Source organism: Anser anser, assembly GCF_964211835.1.
Source record: "Anser anser genome assembly, chromosome: 1".
Classification (NCBI taxonomy): domain Eukaryota; kingdom Metazoa; phylum Chordata; class Aves; order Anseriformes; family Anatidae; genus Anser; species Anser anser.
The window spans coordinates 32,543,618-32,567,911 of NC_139720.1; the positions used below are offsets into that span (position 1 = coordinate 32,543,618).

Consider the following 24,294-nt stretch of genomic DNA (forward strand, 5'->3'; position numbering starts at 1 on the left):
ACCACAGAGGACAAGAAACAGAAGGTAGGGAGTAAGAATCCACCTTTGCCTGAGTTAGGGTAACAATCCGGATGCTACCTAGGGAGATTCAAACACTCTCTATTGAAGTTAAACTGTTGAATAAGGTGCATAGTAAGTTAGAGACATACCCTGATGGGAAAGAGAAGAAAGAGATGTGTAAGCTTACTAGGTGTCTGTGTGAGAGAGCCTCCGAGTGATATGTGCTATATCTAATACCATGATAATACATATTCACTCTTTTTTCGTGTATTCGTCTAAATATAATGGAACAAGGTGCCTGAAAAGGCATGGGTGTGGTTTCAAACAACATTAATTTTAATTAATCCAAAGGTACTAATTGGTTCTCAAGTCAATGAGAAACTAACAAATGTCTAGGGATTTGGGAGGGGATCAAGGAAGCAAAACACTGAGAACTGAGGGAGGTTTCCTCAGGTTAGGTTGTGGGCACTTTGAAACTTAATAATCCTGATATACCTCAGTTCTCTTTGGAAGCTGTTGTTCATGCTTGACCTACATTGCTAATACAACCCTCTTTGCCCTGTCAGTTTCTCCACAGAGAACAGAGTTTGAACTTCTAAAAGAAAACAGACATTTTAACATTAGCATCAGTGGTAGTGAGAAGGCCAGCAGCTAAGACGGAATCTAGCCAAGGGAGGACACAGCAGCAGCCAGGAGAACTGGGGAGAGTCAGTACCCTTGTGGTGAGAACAAACACCTGGAAAGGAGTAAATGGAAGATGAAGGGAGCAAAGTGATGAGAAGGAAGAAAATGACAGGAAAGATAAAAAGAGGGAAAATAGGAGGATTAGAACATGTTGTCATTATTTGTCATTATTATGATTACACTGACTACAATAATAGGAAAATTAATTGACAGTAATGCAGCTGATGGCATTTGGATTGGCATATCCTTAGAGGCAATGAAGTAGCTGAAGAAAAAAAAGTATGTGTAGTTTTAGAGTGCTTGGATCAGACTATACAAAGTGTATGAAAATACGTGAGAGGCAGGAAAATTGCAGCAGCTTTTGCTGCACCAACAAACGTCATTTATGCTGTGCACGTCTGTTGTGAAAAGATGGGAAGCAAGTGAGCCCAAGTTACTACTGGACAGATCTGCTATGGAAGACCTTTCTGAGCTTTGGTTAGCTTTGACAAGCATGTGCTTCTTGCAGCCTATTGCCCACAGTTGTATGATGCTGAGATTTTGGCAATGATTACACTAAAGCTCCACGTTTCCTTCAGCAAGTGCTCTTCCACCATATGAAATGTTCAGGGTGTTTTTGATTGAAGAAGATTTCACGACAGTAGCAATAGGAATAAAACTAATTACATCTGTTTGATGGTAGGACCTACTTTAAAATAATTTGCAACAGGCTCCCTGGGGAAGTTTTCCCCTTTGAAGTACTTCTCACTCCAGGGTTTCCTTTTGAAGTAACTCCCCCTCTGGATTGCTTTTGAAGTGCTACTTTTCCTTTTCTTCAGTATTCTTTGGTTTCTGTTTTGTTGCACCTTTCCCATTGGAGGTTCACAAATGAAGATTAGTGAGCAGAAAGGAAGACTTCTGATTTAGATTTGTTTCTCTCTCATATCACCAAGAGGAAGGCCTGACTGCATCTCCCCAAAAGAAGCCATACGGGGAGGATTGAGAAAGCTACTGCAGTTCATTCATCTCTTCACTGGCACCGACTCCTTGTCTAAACTGGCCACCATCCAGACTGAGATGCAGAAATGTCTCCAGCTGTCTAAAATGCCTGTTTTGCATGAGTGCAAAACAAATCTTTTTTTTTTCTTTTTTTTTTTTTCCCCCTTTTCTTTCTCTTTTCACGTGACTTTAGGTATCTGGCTCTCTTCTCACATTCCTTGCATGATATAAGTCTCCACCTGTCATACGGAACACCCTTAATTCTAAGGGAGTTCATAATGTCATAGTTTTTCTAGGCAGTTTGGAAACAGTGCTTTTCTCTGGCAGTAGGACATATCCACCACTATAAAAGTGTCGGCTCCCACACCTTCATCCTCACCTGAGGGTTTGCATATGGTGTGAGCAGAGATACAGGAATTGGGACTTTGGGAGGGTTTTTTGATCAGCTAAAGGTGACATAAGGATAGAGTCAGGGGACACACACTACGTAGGGTTTAGCAGAAACACAAGAAGTCTACCACCAAGCTGAGGGAAGCTTCTCAACCCCCTCAGAGTGCCCAAACAACACTTCGCCACTCTCTCTGTCAGGGGTCTACAGTATTTGTTACATCGTGTCACATATCCCACCAACTCTCCCTCAAGCTTTTTCACCCCAGTGGTTTTCCACAATTTGGAAACCACCTTTTTGTCTCCAGGCAAGATACCCACAGTACACAGCTCAAAAGCTCGTATCTACACACATCATCAAATCTGCCAGAGTAGCAACCAGCTGTACAAACCAGTAGCCTACTTATTCCCTCCATGACCAGACACTGCTCCTGGCTATCACGGACGATGACCTGGGGCTGGAAGCACCGGATACTACTGTAACCCTGGGGCCAGGGGCAATGGGACATTCCTGATGTGGCCAGAGATATTAATGAGTGAGGATTCCTCGTGGCAGTTCCTCTTGGCTGTGCTCCCTCCCTGAGTCACTGAGTGGCTGAGCTTGGAAGGTGCCTCTGAAGATCATCTGGTCCAACCTCTGGGACCTCTGGAGGCCATCTGGTCATGTCTGTAAAGCAAGAGCAGGTAAGAAGGTATAGATGCTATGGTGAGATCAATAGTTTGCAGCTCATCGCTTCCCCTCCTCTTCTTCCATCTGTGTACAGCAGCTCTCCTGAGCTGGGCCTCTCTTCCTAACGTGGGCACCAGAGAGTGGTACTGACGGTCTAACAGCAGCACGGGCTCTGCACCAACCACCACACTCTGTAGTGAGCCATGGGTGTCTTCTGGTGCCAGTCCGGAAGGGCGAGGTTAACCACAGAAGCTGGCCAGCACTGATGAGAGCAGGAACTGTGTAGGCTACCCAGGAAGCCAGTCTGAAATGGAAACACATTTGTTAAAGTCAAGGGAATGATTGCTCTTTGAACAAGGAGGTGCAATGGCTGGCAACATGGCAAGTGATTTGGGAAGTCACTAGCAGCACTTATGGCAATTAATCAGGCTCGGCACTCCAGATTATCAGTGCAATAACATGAAAAGTGCATGGCTAGTTAATGTTAATTTAAGAATGCTATGCTGTTCAAAGCAGATTTTTTAAACATTGAAAATGTTTGCATTTTAACAGGGTCATAATTGAAATAGAAACAAACGTGCCCCATGAGCAAATCCGTCCAAAAGAAATGAGAGTGGGAAATTTTTTTGGCTCTGCAGAAAATCGGGTTAAATTAAATCAAAATAGCAGAAAATAATGAAACAAATGGCAAAGAGAGAGTTTGAGCATTATTTAAAATTATATGAGATAAGTGGAAATCCCTCAGAAATTCCACCATCCTCATTACCATACTAGTAAAATACTATTTATGGAAATACCGGGGCCTTTCAAATACAGAGAGATGCTACCAACACTATATCATGCTTCAGTGTAGGCAGCCTTCTCTTTCTTGCTGTGCTGGTATCTTCCACAAATTGGAATTCAGTACCTTACAGTTCATCTTGCTAGCGCTTGTGATAAGAACCAATGTAAGATTACTGATAATCTATACCTTACAACCACCATAGTCCTTGCTTAGGAGGTACTGCTGTGGTTATATGGCATAGTAAGTTTAGTCACTCCAACTCTGGTTTTAGTTTCATGTTACATTTTTTCCCAATACTAGTCCTAGTCCCTCCCTGTCACTGCCCCTGCCCCTGTCTCCATGCACCCTCAGTAGGCTGAATAAAATATTTGTAGGTCCAAAACAAAGTCAGTGAAGTGATCTGAGGGGTTGGGGAGAGCCTGAAAAACAGATCATTCTGGCACTGTCACAAGAGAAAACTTTGCATTAATCCATAACCGTAGAGACTATTCAACACCTACCATCAGCATTTGTCAAGCAGGGATACATGCATGTCTTATGAATGAATTATCTATTGACAGTGAAATGATAACACTTTCTGGGCCACCCAGGGGGAGGTAGAGTTTCAAAAGCATTTTTGCATATCAAAAGCTAACATTGTATCAACCAGCTTTCATTAGGAAGATCATAAATTGATATCCTAATTAAATTAATTATCCAGTCTTTGGGCTACAGGAAATCCCCCGTGTGGCATATACACTTTATCGAATTCCCAGGAAGAGGATGGGTTCACAAGGCTTTGCCCTGAGTACGAGAGCCTGATGTTGGATGGATGGGGCTGCCTCGGAGTGCAGTTGCATGTGTCTTTGAGCTGGCAAAGAGTTTGCTGCAGATAGAGAATGGAGGCTCCATCCTGCACCCACCACTCCACTCCTCCCCACTCCCTTTCCCAGCCACAGCACCCACAGGACATCCTTCTGAGCCACATGGCTTCAGCGAAACCTCAGGTAACCATTCACCTCCCTGTTTCCTTGCCTCCTTTCTGCTGATTCATCAGCTCATGGAAAGCTTCATCAAGGGACACACAGATGAGGAGCCAGGACCTGGCATGGGGATGGGGTGTATGATGTCAGAGCAGGATCTTCCAATTCTTCCCACCTGCTTTCCAAACCTAGCAGGCTTTTAAACAAAAATAATAATTAAAAGTAGTTTTTAGTATGACAGAACAAAACCTGCTCTATTTCTTGCCCCAGCAGGACATCCTGTGAAAAGCTGAGACACCTCCCAGCACTAGGAGTGATGTGCAGAGAGGAACCCCTTTGGGAATGCTTCATAGCCCACGCAGGCCTTGGGTACTCACAGATTTTCCTGCCACTGAGCTGTGAGGACCTCCTCAGAGGTCCCTGATGCTGACAGGCAAGTTGTGGGAAGCCCCACTGTGAAGGCTTGAACAAACTCAGGGGCACAAAACCACATGATGGGGATTAGTAGGGACTCTGAGCACCAGGATTCCCTACACACCTGCTCAGATTAACTGACAGACACGCCAAAATGCTGCTGTTGGCTCTCGCATGCTGTCCTCAGTGTTAACTATAAGAGTGGTGCTGGAGCAGCAACAGCATGAGAAAGAGATACCAAAAATCTTTCTGACTTGCCTGGTAGGAGTCATCTCCCCAGACCTGAGGCAATCTGGAGTGAAGCACTTGGTCTGTGCCCGTGCCTCAGCTCCCCCAGACACTGGGTGCTGAAGGGCTGTCGGATTTTCCCCCACACCCCACAGACACTTAGCCTAGCACAGGCTCTTCCACCAACTACAGGAGAGCAGAGCAGCCCAGATATCTGCCAGAGGTGACAGAGACAGCTTCCAGCTGATTCTCACATGCATTCCCATTCTGCCTCTTTAAAATATCTATACTGCAACACAAGCAAGGACAGGGCAGAATAAATTGTGTTCTCTACCTTTTCCCATCATTGACACAGAATCTGAATGAAGTGGCAGTCATCACTCGGATATGGGCAGCTATGCACAAGAAAACAGAGAGTAGAGAGTTTCAACGGGAAAAAAAAAAAAAAAAGGAAATAATAGTAAAAAAAAAAAAAATCATAACCTGGATCTTTGCCTGATGATGAAATTATTTGAATTTCTGAATTCCAGTTATTTCCCCAAATGGTCCAAAATATATTTGTTAGCTGTCTCAAAGTATTATGAATCAGCTGGGAGCTGACACAGACCCCAAGACATATCACTCACCCTGGCCAGAAAAAGCTACAGAACAAAGAACAGAGCTCATAAACCATATCCATTGGGCTCTGGCCAAGCAGTGACTGCGATAAGGGAGGTGACTGAGTGGGAAAATTAGTTTGATTAACTTTATCAGCAGGAAGGTGAGGAGTGGAAAATCCCTAAGCAGGAGAACAAAGGGGCAGAGGTGATAGAGCAGTGGTTTGAAGAGTGAGAAGGCTTTGGGCAAAAAGGAGGAACAATGGTGCATGCCTTCATGAAGAGGACTTCTCTGCACCATCATCCAACGAAAGAGAAACCTAGCAGGAGAGGAGTGGACTCTGGGAGAGGGCAGGAGGAGATCGTCTATGTGCCTTGTGGTAAAGTCACACAAAGGCTGGGAGGAAGGAGTAGGTAAGGAAGATGAGTGTTTCTGGAATTACTGTTGGTCTTCAACCAGAAACGCTTACTGTTGGTCTTCAACCAAAACATCTCTGGATTTACCCAGACATGTCTTTTTTTCATCTCTCCCCAGAATCTTTATCAGGAGAAAGAAAGTTTTTTTGGCCCTTTGTCTGGCAGTTCAAAGAGAAGGAGAAACAATGCTAATAGACTTGCCAGATTTCCACAAGTCCCAAACAAAATGCCATTGCACATAACAAACGGACTATGCAGCACTTAAAATGTGAGGCAGGAGTATTCCAGAAACACTGGGCTTCTTGAATATGCCTTTTACAGCTACTCTGAACACTCACTCACCAAAAGCGCAACTCGTGCTCCAGAGAGTGGAGACATAACATGCATTGTCCTAGCAGATGTTTGGAGGAGCTTCCAAAGATTCAGAAAGGTGCAGTCCCAGATGTTGCTTCAGTAAGATTTCTGTTTCTCCTGTGTTGTCTGCTCTCAAGTAGGATGGTGCCAGAGTCCTTTGGAGAGCCTGGGTGCCACTGCTTACTTCACATTGCTTCAAACATTGTGTTGCTTCAAATATCAAACCTCTATTAGGAGCTAAATGATAAATTAAAACTCTGATGCTAAATTTTTGGCAAAGGGTGTGTTTGGCTGTCAGGGAAATTATGGTGGGACTGAGGATGGCCAGAGTGCCATAGTCCATTTTCATGAGGAGTAAGAGACACAAAGATTGTGTCCTTGAAATATATGAGAGAGGCTAAGAAAAAAAAAAGAAAATAAATAGTGCTTTGGGACATCTGCAAGCATGAGAGCACACAGATCTAGCATTCTCTCAGTAGACAGCAGTCTGACAGATAACTAGGAAGGGAAATTGTATTAGAGCTTAGCTAATCACTTTTCTTCCAGAAACATTAAATACCTCTTCCTGCATATGAGGGGACCGAAGCAAGCAACGGGGAGGATATTCCTCCAAGGTGACCCACTAAGCCAAGTGACAGAGCTAAGAATAGACTCTGTCTCCCAAATCCTCAGTCTGACCTGCAAATACCCACCTCTTGTGCGATCACCACGGCAAGACTAAGGACATGCCAAGGTCACTGCAGGGAGCTAGAGGTGACTTGAAAGATTGTACTGTGACTACTGAGGCACAAGGCTCTGGGATTTTTCAGGGAATGCCATGAAAAAGGAGATCCCCAGACGACCATGTGATTAAATAAGAGTAGACTGTCTACAAAACAAATAAAATAATATGGAATAAATGCTGATAGGCTGTGCTGGAGAGTGTGAACCTCTGTCACAATGACTTAACCTGCTATTAGGGAAAGTGAGGGGTCATCCGCGGAGAATTGCTGCTGAGATATGTTGTGTCTTGAAAGCACCTTTCCCAGGCACATTCCCTATCAGGAGAGGCCACTGGTACGTGGTCAGTGATACTGTTGCTTTCTTTCAGCCAGTTCCTAGGAAAAATAATCATGTCTTTCACCCTGTACAAATGACCACATCATTGCAACAACCTCTCCTCAGTACTTTTGAAAAGACATTTCACGCCTGAGTGGTTCTTAACTGGCCATGTACCTACCTCACATCCGTCTCAGCTTGCATGTTATTTTCTACAGACAGAGCCTTTTTGAGATAGCTCTGGCTATACAGAAAGGGAAACTTTGTGTTCTGTCACTTCTGAGGATGAATCCTGGCTTTGGGGACAGTGAGCACCAGATAATTGGAGCAAAGCGTGACAGAGTGAATGATAAAAAAAGAATATATTCAGAAGCAAGAGAAAAAGTAGCAATAAATGGCCAGCAGCAAGCCATAAAGACAGACACAGTGCTGTCTGCAGTTCACATCTCAGAGGCTCCTGCGGTTGTCTGACGACATCCAAAGAGCATGTAGTTGCTTCTCATTTTTCAAAATGGATTTCAGATCTAATTACCAAAGTAACATCAAAACCCACAGGTAAATTCACAAACTCAGAACATTGCTCTGAGGGCTGTATCTCTGCAAGAGACCACAACATGTGTGTGAGGGGAGATGTCAACTGTAACCTACTGTGATAAAAACTTCCCAGCGTTTACTCCTATTTCGAAACAAATCCAATGACTCCAGGAGTGTTCTTTTGCCAGAGGGTGAATGCAGTGACTGAAGACATTACCTGCTGTGGCAGTGATCTTCCCACCCCTCTGGTGCCTGCAGCTGCAGGCTCCATGTCGAGAACATCCCAGAAAGACTGGTCCTCTCTCGTCCCCAGTCCTCCGACCACGGTGTCTGCAGGTGGCTCCACGTGCATCACGAGGGTGCAGCACAGCCCACGGCACTGTGTCACAGCCTTACAGTGATATTTCAAAACATCCCCCATCACTTGATAGTTTTTCCAGTCCGCTGCATCCTTCTGAGCACAAATGGATAGCAGGAGGCTCAAAGAAGTGCCCGAGGACAGCTCTGCACATGCCTACAGACCGCAGCTGGAGTGTGGTGCAGGGACACTCAGTGCACTGGTGGTGTCATGGCAATGACAACCGAGCTGCGGGTTGCTGTACAGAGGTGGCTGGAAAAGATTGCACAGTGCATGGAAAGCAGCCCTGTATTTCCCTTCAAAGAGCAGATATTTCCCAAGCCATGGGATTTAGAGGAATGCAAAAGCACTTGAGGAGCATAAGGGAAATCCCCAGGTACATTGAAGGCTGGACCTTAAGAAACCAAGGACAGCAGAACGAGAGACCATGAGCTCCTCAGGACAAAGCAGAAAGGTGAATGCCCAAGTCGGGGACTCCATCCCTCACAGAAGAAGGAGACAGGGTGTGGAGCCTCCGTGCTGCTCACCAGACGCGGTGTGTGCTGACCTGCAGCCCAGCTCCCTTTCAGCAAACAGACTGTGCAGAAAGATCCCAACCACTTACTGCGGTGAGGGAGTGAGATCATTTATTCCAGCAGTGTCATTGCTTGCCACCACAAGGAGAGCGTTCCTGCAGCACAGTCTCTTGGCAATATCATTCTGTTATCAAGCATCATAAATCTTTTTGATGAAGAGCAAGCTATTAAATGTGCAGAGCTTAGCTAGTAATGCACTAAAAGTGTATGGGAGGTGTTCACTGCTTCCTGAGCACTTTCCTGGGATGTCTGTGTAACCTTTCCCGGTGTCAGCTTTCTTTCAATCTCTCAGTATCTTAGCAGCAATAAAATATTGCGGAGTGACTTCATTTGTTGCCTTTTACCTCTGGGAGCCTATGGTGAATTTGTCTCAAGTTTTTAAAGAGTGTGTTCTCTGTGGATGGATGGAGAACAGGTGTACCAAACTGACCCTGTTTTCCTTTATGTGCTTTATCCTACAGCTGAAAGTGTTCAGCTTGGAGCTGTATGTCAACATCTCAAACCTTGAAAATCTGACAGGTTGGGAATCACACACGCTCACAGAATAATCAGTTAGCCATAGTGATTATGCGTGTGCTGCAGCTGAGAAAGGGACTTACAGGGACAGACTTTGGAAAGCGCAGATGGTCTTCCAGGAATCACTCAAGTGCACAACGTTTCACTGCAGCTAGCAGAGCTAGTGCTGAAGAAGGAAGTCATTTTAATGAAGGCTTTGGCTTCCAAGAATATAATCAAAAAGTTTCTCTGTCCCAAACCTGAGGCCAAAGCCTTGACCCAATGCATCACACAATGTACTCTGATTTTGTCCAAGTGAGTACACAGAAGGCAAAGGAGTCCCACTAAGAAAGAGAGCAAATAACAACTTTTCAATGTTTCTTTTAACCTGTTCTCAGCTGTCCTTCATTCTTGTACAAAAACAAGCGGATTAGTTAAAGCCTGGGCACTTTCCATTTTAACCCCTGGTTTTGCACTGGAATGAAATAGATACACCTGAAAATGGGTCCAGAGGTAACTTCTGCCCCTTAGTTTTTATCTGCTGAAGTTTAACATGGCTAGCTGTCCACAGTGCACATGGGAAGCTCTCCTGGACAGGCTGTTCCTCTGCTGATGCTCGGCTCCTGCTTGCTCAGTGGGCACCACGGAAGCGTTCAGCAGCATCTGTGTTCAGATGTTTAGTAGCTAGTTTGGCTCCAAATCGGCATCTAGCGTGATTTTAACCAACAGTGTGACCAGTCCTTCAGCTTCCAGTGAGCTATGGATGTGTGTCACTAGCAGGAATTTGTGCGAGGGAGAGCCGAGCTCTTGCAAATTGAAAGGGAAATAAACAACTGTAAGTCAATCTTGGCCAAATGCAAAATGAGCCAACAGTGCTCAGAAAACCCTGTTCAGTCTGCAATGCCTAAAAAATGTTAGTTTCCTCACAAAAAATTAAGGGAGATGTTATCGTTTCAAAATGCAATGGTTCCTTTAGAAAATATTTCCTAATTACAGCTTTAAAATTACTTCACCTGAATTAAAAGATTGAAAGGGGTCCCTGCAGTGGGTCAGCCCTTCCTGGCTGCCTGGCTGTGTGGTTGTGCCTGTTCTGCTTATGAGCCTGCTCAGGTGATCACCAGGGCATAGAAGTCATATATATTTTTCATAGTCATACATAGTCATATATATTGTTCATCTTGAAATCGAGTAAGCTGGTTGTGGGAACACACTGTATTTGAAGCCATCACCTGTGTGGTATTTAGAGCCTGAAGTTCAGTAAAATCATCTGTTCAAGTCTGCTAATGTCCCATCTATTTGTCTGATGACTCTGACCATCAGTTCAGTGTATTTTTGAAGAGCAAAAATAACTAAAAATTTGGAATGGGAGCACTCATGTAGCTAAACAAAATAAAAACCATCATCAGTCCTATCTTCACATGATTTTAATGAAATGCCTTTATAAGTCATTGAGCATAGCTATTGCCCACCTTCATATTGTGGTCTTGTTCCTGCAAGGTCACGAGGCAGTATGTAGGCTTGAGGAGGCACCTGCAGGGAGCCCTGAATGATGTGAGCTGTCTTGTTTCTCCACCTCCACCTGATTTATAGTCCTTCTCTATACTTCCAGCTTGTGTTGTGTGCTTAATGCAGCCAAGAGCAGGGGCTGCACATTTTTAAAGGAAGCACATTCCAAAATAATTTGTCCCACTTTTTAAAATCTGAACAAACTCTATCAATAGTTTTTAGATCCACACCCTTTCATTCATTGCTTTGTGAATGTTAATTTTCAAGTATGCTGAACTAATATGACAGCATTGCAGCTGTGCAAAAGGAAGATGGTTAAAAATAGCTGTAGCTCTACATCCGCAAATAACAACCTTTTGCTCATCACCTCCACGTCCAAGCATGACAATGCCAGGCCAACCACATCAGTTCAATGCCAGATGCCTTGTGCAAGTGCATGCTTGTGCTGAATGGGGAGTAGAGTACTGGAGGAAAGGGAATCCCACAAATGAGGGGAGGAATTGCACTGCAGGAAGATGAGAGGAGTGATTTGTGCAGGGAAGGTGCCAGTGGGAAAGCAGGGAGCCGTGCTTGGCAGGAGAGCCAAACAACAAACAGATGTGGGGAAGGTGATGTTCACCTACCAAAAGCAAGGTCTGACCTGGAAAAGGATGGCGAGGTGCTGGCGTTTTAATATCTACTCCCAATATAGATTCTCCACATGTCTTAGACAACTTTGAGATGTAAGGCTCCCAACAGTGGTGGCTCAGTGTCTCACAAGTATGTGACAGAGGAGGGACGTGAAGTTGTTCCTCCTTAGGCAGAGTCCAGTGTCAATAACCACCAGACTGTCCTTCCTCTCTGTGCAGACAGCTAGAGCTGACAGTCATTTCTTGCTTCACAGCGCTGTTAAGTAATTGAATTTTTTTAACAGATGTTCACGTTACCATCAAGAATGTTCACGTACATGTAGAAACATATACAGATAATAAAATCATGCTCATTACATTGCTTAAAGATTACACCCTTTTGATGGGCAAATTATTTGGCTTGAGTTTTGTTTTCATGTTTCCTGACCTTATTGCTCACTGTTCAGGGCTTGCCAAAGACACCTCACTGTTTAAAATACTAAAACTTTGAGAGCTGCCTGCCTTATATCTAATGATCTAACTAATGATCTAACAAATAGATCATTAAAAAATTCTACTGTACAAATTCACGTTAAAGAGATGAAAACTGTAGGCATGACAATTTGCATTTTTTTGTTGTCTTAATTGAAAGCACTCCCCCTCCTTCCTCCTCCTCTTTAAACACCAGAGGAAAAAAAACCAACACATATTATTGTCCAGATATCAGAGAGAAAGGGAAGTTAGCTTCTGGTCAAAACCTGCTTAAAAGATTTATGTCATCAAATACATAAAGACGGAGCTTGGGGCAAGAAAATGATGAGTTGTAGGAAAGGGCTGGTTGTAAGAAAGTGTTAACACATTTATTATAGCTCTAGGGAAAGGTGTATTTTACATTCTTATCAGACCAGCTGTTAAACTATAAAGGCACTAAATTTTGCATCTGGTTTTGAAAACCCAGACAGAGTCACATGACTGACGCAATAGTGAGTTGATCAGATCTATTTTTTAGCTATAAAATGCCTTTTTACATTAGACATAAAACCGAAGAGTCTGGTCATTATGGCCTACACACAGCAATGGCATTTCGGCTTGTATTAATTTTGTTGTCAAAGATACAGCTGTTTTAGGAAATATTTTGAATTTTTAGTACCATCTGGTGTGCTGAAAGAAGAAGAAGTGCTTTAAACGTTGGCATAAATCCATTTTCTAAGTGGTTAATATTGGTGCTTTGAGAAAGGGGCTGTCAGAGCAGGAGATGAGAGTTGTTGTTAATCCGGGCTGTTTTCATCCTTCTATTGCACTACAAACCCTACCCTGCCTCGAAAAAACAAACATGTTTATGACTCTTAGAGCCCTCAGAATGGCTCATCATTACTAAATACATTTGCATTATCAAACCTTTTTTTCGGGATTTGATATTCAGCTATGCTGGGAAATGATAGACTCAAGGATTGCACAAGCCGGGAAGCAGAGGGAGCCGAGACTTCGTGCAGAGGCTGTTGTAACACCTCCTTGTGGGGGTGAGTACCTGCCTGATGGCCCCTCTGCAGTCCTTGTACCTCCCTTTTCCTCTCCACAGCCAGAACAAGCAGAAATCTTACTGCTTTAGCTTGCTTTTTCCGTGCAGATAACTGAATATGGGATCAACCTTTGTCATACAGTTAGTTCAGAAAGAAAAAGACTGAGCTTCTGCAGGAATGTTAGACAAGTGTGTTACAGTTCACATGTAATGTCTTCTTCTGAGGAGTCATTTCCTATTGTGGTGACTCAGGTTAGAGAAGTAGCAGCGGCTCTGAAGTAATAGAGCATTTCCATAGGGGAGCCCTGAAATCTTCATTCACTGAGTCTCCATTGCAACCACAGCATTAAGACAATCTTAAAAACACGGAAACTGAAGACGACAAAAATTAAGCAATTTGTTCCAGAGAAAACAACGAGTTGAAAACTCCCCCACAAAAATATTTTCTTTCAGTCACCAAAAGCCCATTTGAAGGCAAAACACAGACTTCAGCATCCGGATGCTTAAATCTGTAGAGTCAATGCTGCAACTCTCCCCTTAATAAAGGAGATTTTGTAGCTGAAGACTGTTGGCATTGCCCAAATCCTGCAAAGTTTGTGGGAAAAAAGCTACTGCATATCCATGGAGACTAGGAACTCTGTGTTCTGGGGCTGCATCCTTTCTGGAGGACACTTGGAAGTGGGCTGTAAGCTAACTTTATTGACTCTATGATACTGAAGACCCTCAACAATTAATGATGAGCATGTATTTTATTATTTTTTCATATTCCCCTCCTTTACAAAGCCATGCTTTGGTTATTCATACTTCTTCTCACACAGCTGTCTACAGTGGGGGCAGAATAGATGTTTTGAATACCATTTTCAATAAACATTAGAATTGGATGCTCTTTATCACGAGCTCGATAAAATTTAAAGTTTTCCTAAAGGGTAGCTGTATCGCTACACTGTAGAGTGGAACTGAAAACAAGACTGAGACTCATCATAATTATCTCCCATTGGAAAAGTACTTGGTTTTACACTGGCATTTTGTAGCAGCAGGAGACCATCCTGTGATGATATTCTCTTCCACTGACATTATCACTTAATTCCCTTCTTTTTGAAGGTTTTTATAGGGATTGGGTGCAGCTGTTTCTCATCAGCCCCTTCTTATTAGAGTTTCTAAGAATCCTGATTAATTTAGAGCCCATTTCAGCTGCTGCTTAAGGAGGCTGAACATCTTGCCCTCACCCTTCTGAGTCTGCTTTCCCGATGGCTTTTAAAACATTGTGCGCAGTATTAGAAATTTCCTTTTTCTGTTAATGAACAAATGTATGCATAAATTTTTCTGTATTAGAGGCATTTGTCTTTTTCTCAGGAGCTTAATTGTTTCCTCCCCCTCCCCCATCCATTTAATTTCTTGAAATGTGTCTAATTTGTAGGGTAGTATAAAAATGCGTGGGAGTACATTTAAGCTCTAAGGAGGCTGTTACATAGCCTGATGCTGGAAGGGGTTGAGTAATGCTAAGCTCTGCCTGAAAATGGGTCACTCACAGTACCTTGCAGGAATAGGTCTCTGTGGTTCTTTCACCAAGTGGGTTGCGAGTGTGTTTTCAGAAATTTAGCATACAAACCTTCCTAGATAGAAGAGGCGTCTCCTTTCTCATCTCCTGAGGGAGGCTGTCTTTTGGTGGCTGGTGAATACTATGCTCTGTCTGTGCTTCTAGCAGCTTTTCAAGCATATACTGATGGATTCTGGGCAAACCAGATTTTTGGGACAGTGAGAACATAACTTGAGTGTTACGGAGTTAGAAAAGGAGAGAGTGGTGCTTTGAAGACACTAAAGGGACAGCGGCTGAAGAAAGATGTGTTTTGGGGATGAGAAAAGAAAGTCTCTTGAAGTGTTGGAGAGGACTTTAAAGAGCTGATTGCTTGAGAACAGACATATAAAATCCTAGATGAATCCTTTCCATAGATTATGAGCATTTCTAAACTCTTTCTGCTTTAAATGGCAACCAAATGTCCCTAAAGTAAATAATTAGATGTAGTTATTTTGTTGATTTCCTACATGTAACATTATAGAGATTTAAAAAACTCATTTCAGCCTAAAGTTTTCAGAATTAAAACTTCTGGTTTGGTCCTTTTTAACTGCATCCCTTAGACAAGTCTCAGTAAATGTCATTTCTCTCCACCAGAGAGAGACTTCTGATTGTTTAATATGGCGTGGCCTTGGTTTTGGGCTCTTTTACAGGTGAGATAGGAGTCACCCCATAAAGGCTTTTCAAGATTTCTTCCCAGACTTTAAGAAGATGGTTTGGAAACCATTTGGCTCCTGAATTGAGCAAATTTTCTCTGAATCTAGAAGTAAGTGCACTGCTAAAATATCTGAAGAATTTTCACCAATAAATTTCAAATACTGTTTCCCTGTAGCAAAGGAAACAATGATTCTGCAGTTATTTACTCTGTCCTTTCAGGGCAATGGGAGTTTACAACAATAAAAACAAAGATAGCACAGAACTGTTAAAAGGTGGAGAAATCACCGAATTATTGATTATGTTGCATGACAGAGCCTACAGGACTCAAACTAGTTGTACTCTACTGTATAAATTATGTGTCTTGCATAATACTTCTACCAGTTTATTGCGGATAGAAGGTTGAATTGAGGAAAAACAACAGGTTTCCTCTTAGATTGCTCAAAAGAACTACGTAGAACCATCATAAGATTCTCATTTTATATACTGGTTGTGGTTTCTCTAAATGATTTTAGAAATATCTTAGTTTTATGCAGGGTATCTAATCAGCCTTGCCCAGATAATGTCATATACAGAGAATAAACATCCCCTTTAACTGGGGATAGGATCATGCAGCTTGAGGTTCTGCAACCTCTTAAGCTACATTTGGAGTCTGTAACTTTTAAGTATCTAATTTCAGGTTTCAGCCTGCCTTTTCTTCCCAAGCATGAAGTTTATCCTTTTATTTTTTTTTAAGTGAATGCCATAGACATACTAGTGTTACTGCAATGCTTTCATTTTCTCATTGGATTACTCCTCCCATTTTCACATTCCTGTGGAATCTCAATTAAGAATAGTGGAAAAAGAGAAATAATCAATTTAGAGTTAAATTTCCAAACCTATCTTGTTAAAACAGGTCAGAAATTTTCTAAAGCAATCCTGATATTTTCCTCTTTCCAAAAGGAAAATGTGACCCTTGAGGAAGGTAACACATTTGCAGCTAGGATGTTCTAGAGAAAAAGTCTGTGATGGACTTCATTTTCAACAATACAGTAGTTCAGTGAAAAATCCCTTCACAAACAGCTATTAATTTCAAAAATTCTGTTACGCCACCATATCTAAGCTGTACAATCTTTCCCTGTCTAATTTAATTTCATCCTCAGGTAGCGATTTACCTGCAAGTCACTAAGTGAGCAGTGAAGCTCACTTGCTTACAGAATCCCAACCTTGGTTTTAATAAACACCTCTATAAAAGTTGTGGTGGGAGACTGCTGATTTGCAGAAGTTGTTTACAGTTCAGGTTTCCCTGCGAAGAAGGAGTGCTTCACAAACAAATGTCCACAAACGCATACTGACCTCAGCCCATTACCTTATTTTTGCTTTGCTTCATTTAGTTGTAGCATGAGGAATTCTTCATTCATACAGCAGAGTAAATGGCATGAAGAGCCTGGGGTGAGGAAAAGAGTAACGAGGGAAGCCTACAATAGACAGAAAAAAGAAAGGCTTGATTTACTTTACCAGTGCAAAAAGATAAAGTTGAGCAGAGCCTGATGAAAAGCTAAGGAAAGAGATGGGAATCTTACCAAGCAAGGCAGAGATTTTGATCGACTGATATTTCATTTAACTGAGCAAGTGAATGTAGCGTTTAATAAAAGAACTATGAAGTCATGTTTCTGGTAATATCACTCGCCAGTAATTTAGTTACCATTCTGTAGTTAGAAGTTACATAATAGTTAATTGACTGCTGTACGCGCTAGGAATGCGCTTCAGTTCCAGCCAGGCTCACGGAGAAAGCTGGGCAGCACAGGGACTCGTGGTGGCACAGCCAGGTTTGTAGTTGGGTGCACTGTCACCGTTTTTGCTACTCACAGCCTTTTGCACCTAAGATTATAGAAAGCACGCTAAACTTTATTTTCCCATCTAAGAAGCTTTGGGTTTTCTGCTGCTAAAAACAAAGACAGGCCATGGATGTAGGACTAATTTACTAACTGGATGTTTGTTCTCCCTCCATCTTGTTTTACTTCGCTATCAAAACATATTTTGTTTCTGTTAATCTAGAAATTTAAACTGTAGTAATCTAGGGCTATTTACCCTGAATGAGACTATTCACACAGAGTTTTAATATGCTATAGCTTATATAAATTGACTTCACACCTTTAGCTGATTGATTTATTTAGCTTTCCTGAGTGACCCTTTGTAGGCAGCCCAAACTGTTTCATTAGTAAAATGAGGACTACCCTTCAGGCTGTATCTCTTTCAGCTGTTCTCAGACCCTATTCAGCCCTTTTTCATTATCCTGAAAATTTAAAAGCTTGCAAGGGGCCTGAGGCCAAGTTTAGCTTACTGCTGTGGAGTACACTTATGATCCAGCTTTTTTTTTTTTTTGACCCCATGTGAGTTTGCTTCTACCTCTGTTCCTACAATACTTTTTCTTCCCTCATAAGCAGATTTGCAGGATCAAACCTCTCAGCCTGGTGCACCAGGACACCTTCTTGCCTCCGTTTTTCTATTTTCCCTGTCTGGCAATTTTTCTGCTTCTTAATGCCATTGTATGAATTCAGTATTTTTCCTGCAACCTTTTTCAACAACTCAGATGTCTGCCTCAGATACATTTCCTACCAACTAACTAGCACAAGTCAAAAGCTGTAATGTAGGAAATGCATGAGTGCCCCCTCTTGTCTGCTCTCAAGTAAAACAGCTCGGCCACCTTTGCCATGGAAGGAAAGCAGAATAAAGTCATTTTACTTAATCCATCAATTTGCATTTATTTACAGATTGAAATGGAATAAAATAGAGATGTTCACAGCCTGATAAAAGGAGATCTGTGCACATGTTTGCAGGCTGAAAGGCTGTGCTGTTCTTTTTTTGGTGGGGAGGGGATTCAGAAGTACAGACATATGTACCATAGCACAGGCATTAGGTTTTCTGCCTACTCCACATTCTTCCTTGTTTTATCTGCAGACAGAGAAATGCTTTTGGTATTGCTTTGATCAGAGAGATCATAGCTAATAAAACATTCTCTTTTTTCTCAGCCCTCCTTGAACCTTGGGATTCACTTTTCCTCGAAACAGGATCTTCAAAATGGTGATATGAAGTCTGATTTCCCAGATAGTCAGACCCATAAATATTAAGAATCTTAGAGCCCCTCTAGAATAATTTAGAAAAAAATATATGTCAATCCTTTTGAAATTTCCTAGATGATGAGCATCGAAATGGCAAGCGAAGGCCACAAAAAAAGAATTAGCAGGTTTTTTTTGTTGTTGTTGTTGTTGTTTTTTTATTCTTTAGGAGGATGAATTCATCTGCTGTTACTGTAGCTTTACTGTCATCTTAAGGAATTCTGCAAAACCAGCAGGGCTGCTGTCAGAGTGCTGTATGGTAAGATGAACAACCTCACAAAGATAGGATTTATGGGGAAATGGGTCCATGCTATGGTCTGCATGTCCACGTTTTGTTGTGTGAGTGTTGATGGGGGGGTTTATTTACTTATTTATCCCTTCACTAATTTGTTTTAGCAAGATCTTCACTAAATTAGAAAGAACAACCAGCCCGCAGCTCAGCAAAGCCGTGTCTGAGCACTGTGTGACTGCAGTCCCAGGGACAGGCAGCCCCTGGCTAAGCATGCAGGGAAACCTCCAGCTCCTTGCAGTCAGATGAATATGGAGGGCTCTTTGAACACAAAAATCCTGAACTGTGGGTTTATTCATTTCCTCATAAAGAGCCCTGAAAAGTTTTCATCTTCAATTGAAATTCTGCAATGCAACCTGATTTTTTGTCTCTCTGTCTCGTCTCCATTTTCCTGCAAAGCTTTTGGTTTGCTGGCTGGAAAGTGACCCCTTGAGACAAAGCTAATCTTATTTCAGGAACTGTGCCTGCAAAACAGGGAGATGACTGTTGAGTTCTGGGTAGTATTAAAGAAAAACAAAACACAATGCAGCATTAAAGCCCATGTGAAGCCAGTGCTTGTAAGCAGTGCCAAGCTGACAGTTACAGAGAAGAAAGGCTCTGATTTAACTGGGAAACATGCAAGCCAAGGGCCATACCATCTTGCTAACATGTCTAGATACTAGGACTGTGTCTATACCGTCTAATCAATATGGCACAGTGCCTGGCCTAATTAGCTCAATTTCTTTAATTAGGCCAGGCAGGATGCTATGCTGATGTGGTCATGCTGCTTCGGGACCTTAGCGAGCACCTCTGTAGGGCACAGAACTGTACCACACAGACCTGCCAGCTTGCTGCCATTTGAGATCCCACCCTGTGCCATACAGGACATGGTAGATGTAGTCTTTGTTCATTGTCAAGCCTTTGCTGAACCCCAGGATTTAGTCAAATGACCAAGGAATGACTGTGCATTTTGTTTGTGTTGAAGTCCTCCACTGGGAAGTGAATGATCCTATAGCTCTTTGTGGGCCCAAATGGCAACCATGGTGCACACATCTACTTCATAAAAAAGTTATTCATATATGTTACTCTCTCTTTTAGTAGCAAGTTCATACGTAGTCTTTGACTCGCAGAGAGAATGTTATGGACAAGGTGGGTCAAGTTGTTTGCCCTAGAGTAGTGGACCTCCCCTCTGGCGGCACCTTGAACAGAAAGCCCATATAGCACATAATTCACCTGCAGAAACCCATAGCTCGTAAACAAAATAGGTGAAAATACATAAATTCTGGCTAAAACTGTAGGTTGTTCCATATAATTTTCAACCTAAAATTTTATGAGCTTTAGTGTGTTTCCCCAGCAGCAAGGTTTCTGAGATCATGCCTTCTGTGCATCTGTCCTGGAGGCTCTCCTTGCACTCGTTGCCTTGTCTCACATGAGCTGATGAAGTTTTAAAAGATTCTCAGTTCCTACCAGGTTTGTGGGAATGGGTGCCTGGGTGGAGGTCAGCCTCTGCTCTTGGAGTCAGACCTTAGGGTGCCCGTAGAGGGTTCTGTAGAAAGAACGTTTCAGGACTTTGCCTCATTAGCCTCCAAACAATTGACTCCTCAGTCACAGTTTCTCTCTCCAAGGTGGATTCCACAGAGGAGAGCTTCATGCCTCTTATTAAAATTGAGTTAAAAAGGTAGTCAGCCATGAACAACAAATCCATCAGAAACCAGGTTTGATGAGTCCCAGAGCCTGGAGCAAGGATGGCTCTCCCAGCCCTGCCTGTGCGCAGGGTGGGCTGATACCAGCCTCCTTGTTAATGTCGCCTAAGTCACTGGGTGATGAAATCCACCTGCCTCTGATCTAGTCTGTTTTTTCATTCAAGCCTTCAAATGCTAACTTATTATTTTTATTTTCTGTACAGCTTTGGGGTATTTTCACTTTCCTAGGATACTGTTCCCAGATGAGACTTCACTGTATTGCCTCTGATCTGTGCCAGAATTACAGATGTTTCAACGGAAATGTGCAGAAACCACGCAACTGAAATAGAATAAATTATGCTTAAAATCAAGGAAATGTCCTAATAAATGAGAAATGCACCAATTTCTCCTTGAGCTTTTTCACTGCCACTACCACCTGTGTTTATTATTTATCCATTTATTTATTTTGCTTTACAGTATGGTATAGCAGCTGGTTCTTCCACATGAAGAAATCTGTAGTAAGGCTAAAGCATTAAAGGATTTTTTAGAAATTCTTAATTTTCTCACTTTGGGTTGCTTTATCAAAACGTGCAGATGTATGTCTTTATCTGTAGGACAAAAAACCAGGGAAGGTTTGAGTTGTGCACCCTCCCTGACAAACTGCAGGTCGAACAATTGACCCAGGCACCAAGCATAGCCCCAGGTGTCTGCAAAAGTACTCCCACAACAAAGCAGTGGAGCAAAATGAGCCCCTGCACTCGTCTGGGTGACATGTCTCTTTTCTGTTTGCAATGGGCTGAATTCGGAGAGGAATTTCTAATTTTTTGTCTCCCTATAGCTGTATCCCAGGTGAAGCTGCAAACATCAGTGGCAGGCAATGAGTGGCATGCCTTGGCTATTTGTTTTACGATGAGCTTTTGGTTTACTTAGCGATGCACATTGCCTGGACATACATGTACTCCAGCAACATAAAATACTTCTGGTCTCCTAATTTTAAGCTATTCTTTTTACCAGTTTCCTCTTGGAAACAATGAAATAAAAACCTTACCCAAAAAGCCTGGCCCAAAATCTCAGAAAACCTGGTTCAACAGAAGTTACCAGTTTTTTACACCTTTCTTGCCATACCACACTCATGAATCGAATACTTAATGAGATCTTTTCAAAACTTGCTTGTTCCTTTCAAGTCCTTGATAGCATTTCCACTAATTTTGGGAATGAAAACACATCTTAAAGTTTTTCTGAGAGGTGGAAGATATATATTTTTTTATGGATTTTCTTCTTCTGTGTTTGATTTCTTTAATTTATAGGATACTTATATTATCTGACTATACCTGAACATCACTGTATCTTCTGAGCTTCCTTGAAGAACTTTGGTGTTCATAGCAATAACATGCATGAGATGAGATCATCTGGCCTGTTACGGCAGAAATATGTAATTCCACAAGAATTTTATTGTAATTTAGCATGCTAAAGCTAAGCTATGTCTGCTTATTTAAAAGTTTATCTGGATAATGAATTGTATCCCTTAGGCATTTTGTAATAGTTCTTATTTTAGTAATAGTATATCTTCAGTGCATTTCTAATACCAAAGAGTCCATGTCAAACATAATGATCAAAACTGAGCATAGCTTCCTCAGTGCAATTTAGCACAAATTTGAACTATGTATTTTATAGCTATGTATTTGAATTATGCAAACTAGTGACTCAAAATAATTTTCAAAGTGCTAATGGAAAGCACACCAGATTTTCCCAATTTGAAAAATGCAAATCTTTTAAGCCTTTGCTCAGCTCCCAGACTCAGTGTATTTTGATGCATCTTTGTTCTTAAAGCTCTACAGTACCACGTCCGTAGGAGCACCTCTCACAGTACCAGGATCTTGCTGTCCTGAGTTTGGTTTATAAATATGTAATTTATTTTTTGTAGTTCACAAGTAACTTACAGCTACCACATTGTCTGTTTTTGTAACGTGTGATCCCTGGTTGTCTGGTCTGTGTGTAGAAAGAGGTTGTGCATTTTCTCATGGAAGACAAATGAGCCAAAATGAATCACACGGTTGTCTTTAATATTCCCCTTCCACAGTGTAACGCTAACCAGTATGCCCAGTTAGGGCTAATATGCCTCCTAGATCTGCACATGACAAATGTGATCCTGTGCCACTTCATACACTGCAACCTATTGTCTCCCCATGTGTCTTCCCCAGAGCAGCCAGTCACGCATTCCCTGGGTATGTTGTCATGGCCACAAGGATTGTTTTCCTTTGGAGTCTAATAATAAGTCAATTAGAGCAGGATTAGCCTCTGGGAAATGAAACCAGTTACTCCCTCTCTCCCAGGATGAGGACCTTAAATGATCTGCCTGAACATTTTCCTCTCCTTCCTTTGTTTTTCCTGCAATCCAGCAAATCACTTCTCCTCTAATTAGCTTGCCAGTAGGCATCTATCAAATGTTTCTCTTGTTAACTTACAGCACCAGCCAGAAGGGTACTTTGTAGCGCCTTGTCGGGGTTCTGCCAAGTTTAGTGTCTGGTAGAGCTGGAAAACAAACAGTCCCCCATATCTCCCCTCCTCTTCATCCTCCCCCCCTCCACCCCCCCCCCAAAAAAAAAAAAAAAAAAAGCTCTGCCTGACTCTGTGCTGCATTTTCACCCAGGAACAAGCTCATTTTTCTCCCTGGCTGAAGCTCTCATTTCACTCTGCAGGCAGTTGGGAAGAATCATGGTGGAGCCCTTTCTTCTAAACACCAGCATGCCAGTGTTTAGACAAGGGGAATACACTTCTGGTCACGGTTTTCATTTCCTGGATTAAGACAAGCAGAAAAAAATGTAGTTGTGAGTATAAATCACTTTTGGCCTTGTTCTGTGTTAAAAGATAAGCAAATTCAAAATATCAGCCAGCCTGCCAAGCCTACAATTTAAAGGATCAACACTGTCTCCTTCCAATCCCATCCGACTCTACCCCAACACCAGGAAAACTTGGTCCCACTGGCCAGGCTGGTCTTGAAAGCCACTGTCTCAGTGGAGCATCACTTGCACTGGAAGGCCCTTGGCATTATGAAATCCCACAGGTCTCTGTACCATCGGGAGAGGCAGCTGAGGCTGTGGAGCAGCAGTCACAGGAAACTCATGGAAAGAGCAGGGTACAGAGACATGCTCCTGCTGTCACCACAGCTGTGTGAGGTCTCCCCACATTCCCTGCTACTGCTCCAAGCTACATAGATGCTCCTCCGTACCGTGTAGGACTTGTGGGCTTGCATTATGTATGAGATGCAGGATGCATGTCTGACTGTGCCCAATCACTTCAGGATCACAACCATCAGTAAACAAGAAGTGGGGGCAGAACAAGACAATGAAATCTGATGACAAATGAGTTTGTGAGGAGCTGTACGACAAAACCCTGGAAATATCCTGGGGCCTGAGGACCCCTTCTAGGTGATTCCTCTAAGTCCTAGAAAATGCATGTCTTATGCTTCTTAACAAACCACAGTAAATGTAGTGCTACAAACACCCAGCTGTAATGTGGCACAATTTATGCATAGTAGAAGAGTTTCAGATTAAGAGAATCACAGCATGTACTTTTGCAAGCAAAGCTGAGAAAAGCTATTGGTTCCCAAATCCGGAAAAGCAGCTTCTGCTTTTAGCTTTCCTACCTGCTGTCTGCTCCCTGCAAGGAGCCTGCAGATACAGCTGAATGCTCTGGGTGCTCTGCATGGTGCTGTGATCTGAATTGCACACTCATGAATCTTCATCTTCGGGACTGCTGAACATGTCCTATATTTTAAAGTTAATAAAGCAAATATCAGTTGACAGGATATGAGAGGTTCATGTCAGACGGAGCCAGTAAGAGAGACAAATGTGGACATGTGCATGCAGAAAACGTTCAGGCACTCGTCTCGAGATTAAGCACAGCTTAATC

General features: G+C 42.4%; 1 long non-coding RNA gene across 4 annotated transcripts; it reads left to right on the forward strand.

Annotated features, from left to right (window-relative positions):
• The first annotated feature begins 13,812 nt into the window (after positions 1-13,812).
• LOC310885332 lies at positions 13,813-22,467 on the forward strand. 4 transcript variants are annotated; one of them, XR_014574718.1, is made up of 4 exons: positions 13,813-14,414; positions 15,334-15,446; positions 18,602-18,691; positions 20,607-22,467. It is a non-coding gene; the product is annotated as an uncharacterized lncRNA (long non-coding RNA). The 4 variants fall into 4 exon arrangements; XR_014574719.1 differs by having other exon boundaries at positions 13,813-14,371; XR_014574720.1 differs by lacking the exon at positions 13,813-14,414 and adding an exon at positions 14,447-14,654.
• The last annotated feature ends 1,827 nt before the right edge of the window (positions 22,468-24,294 follow it).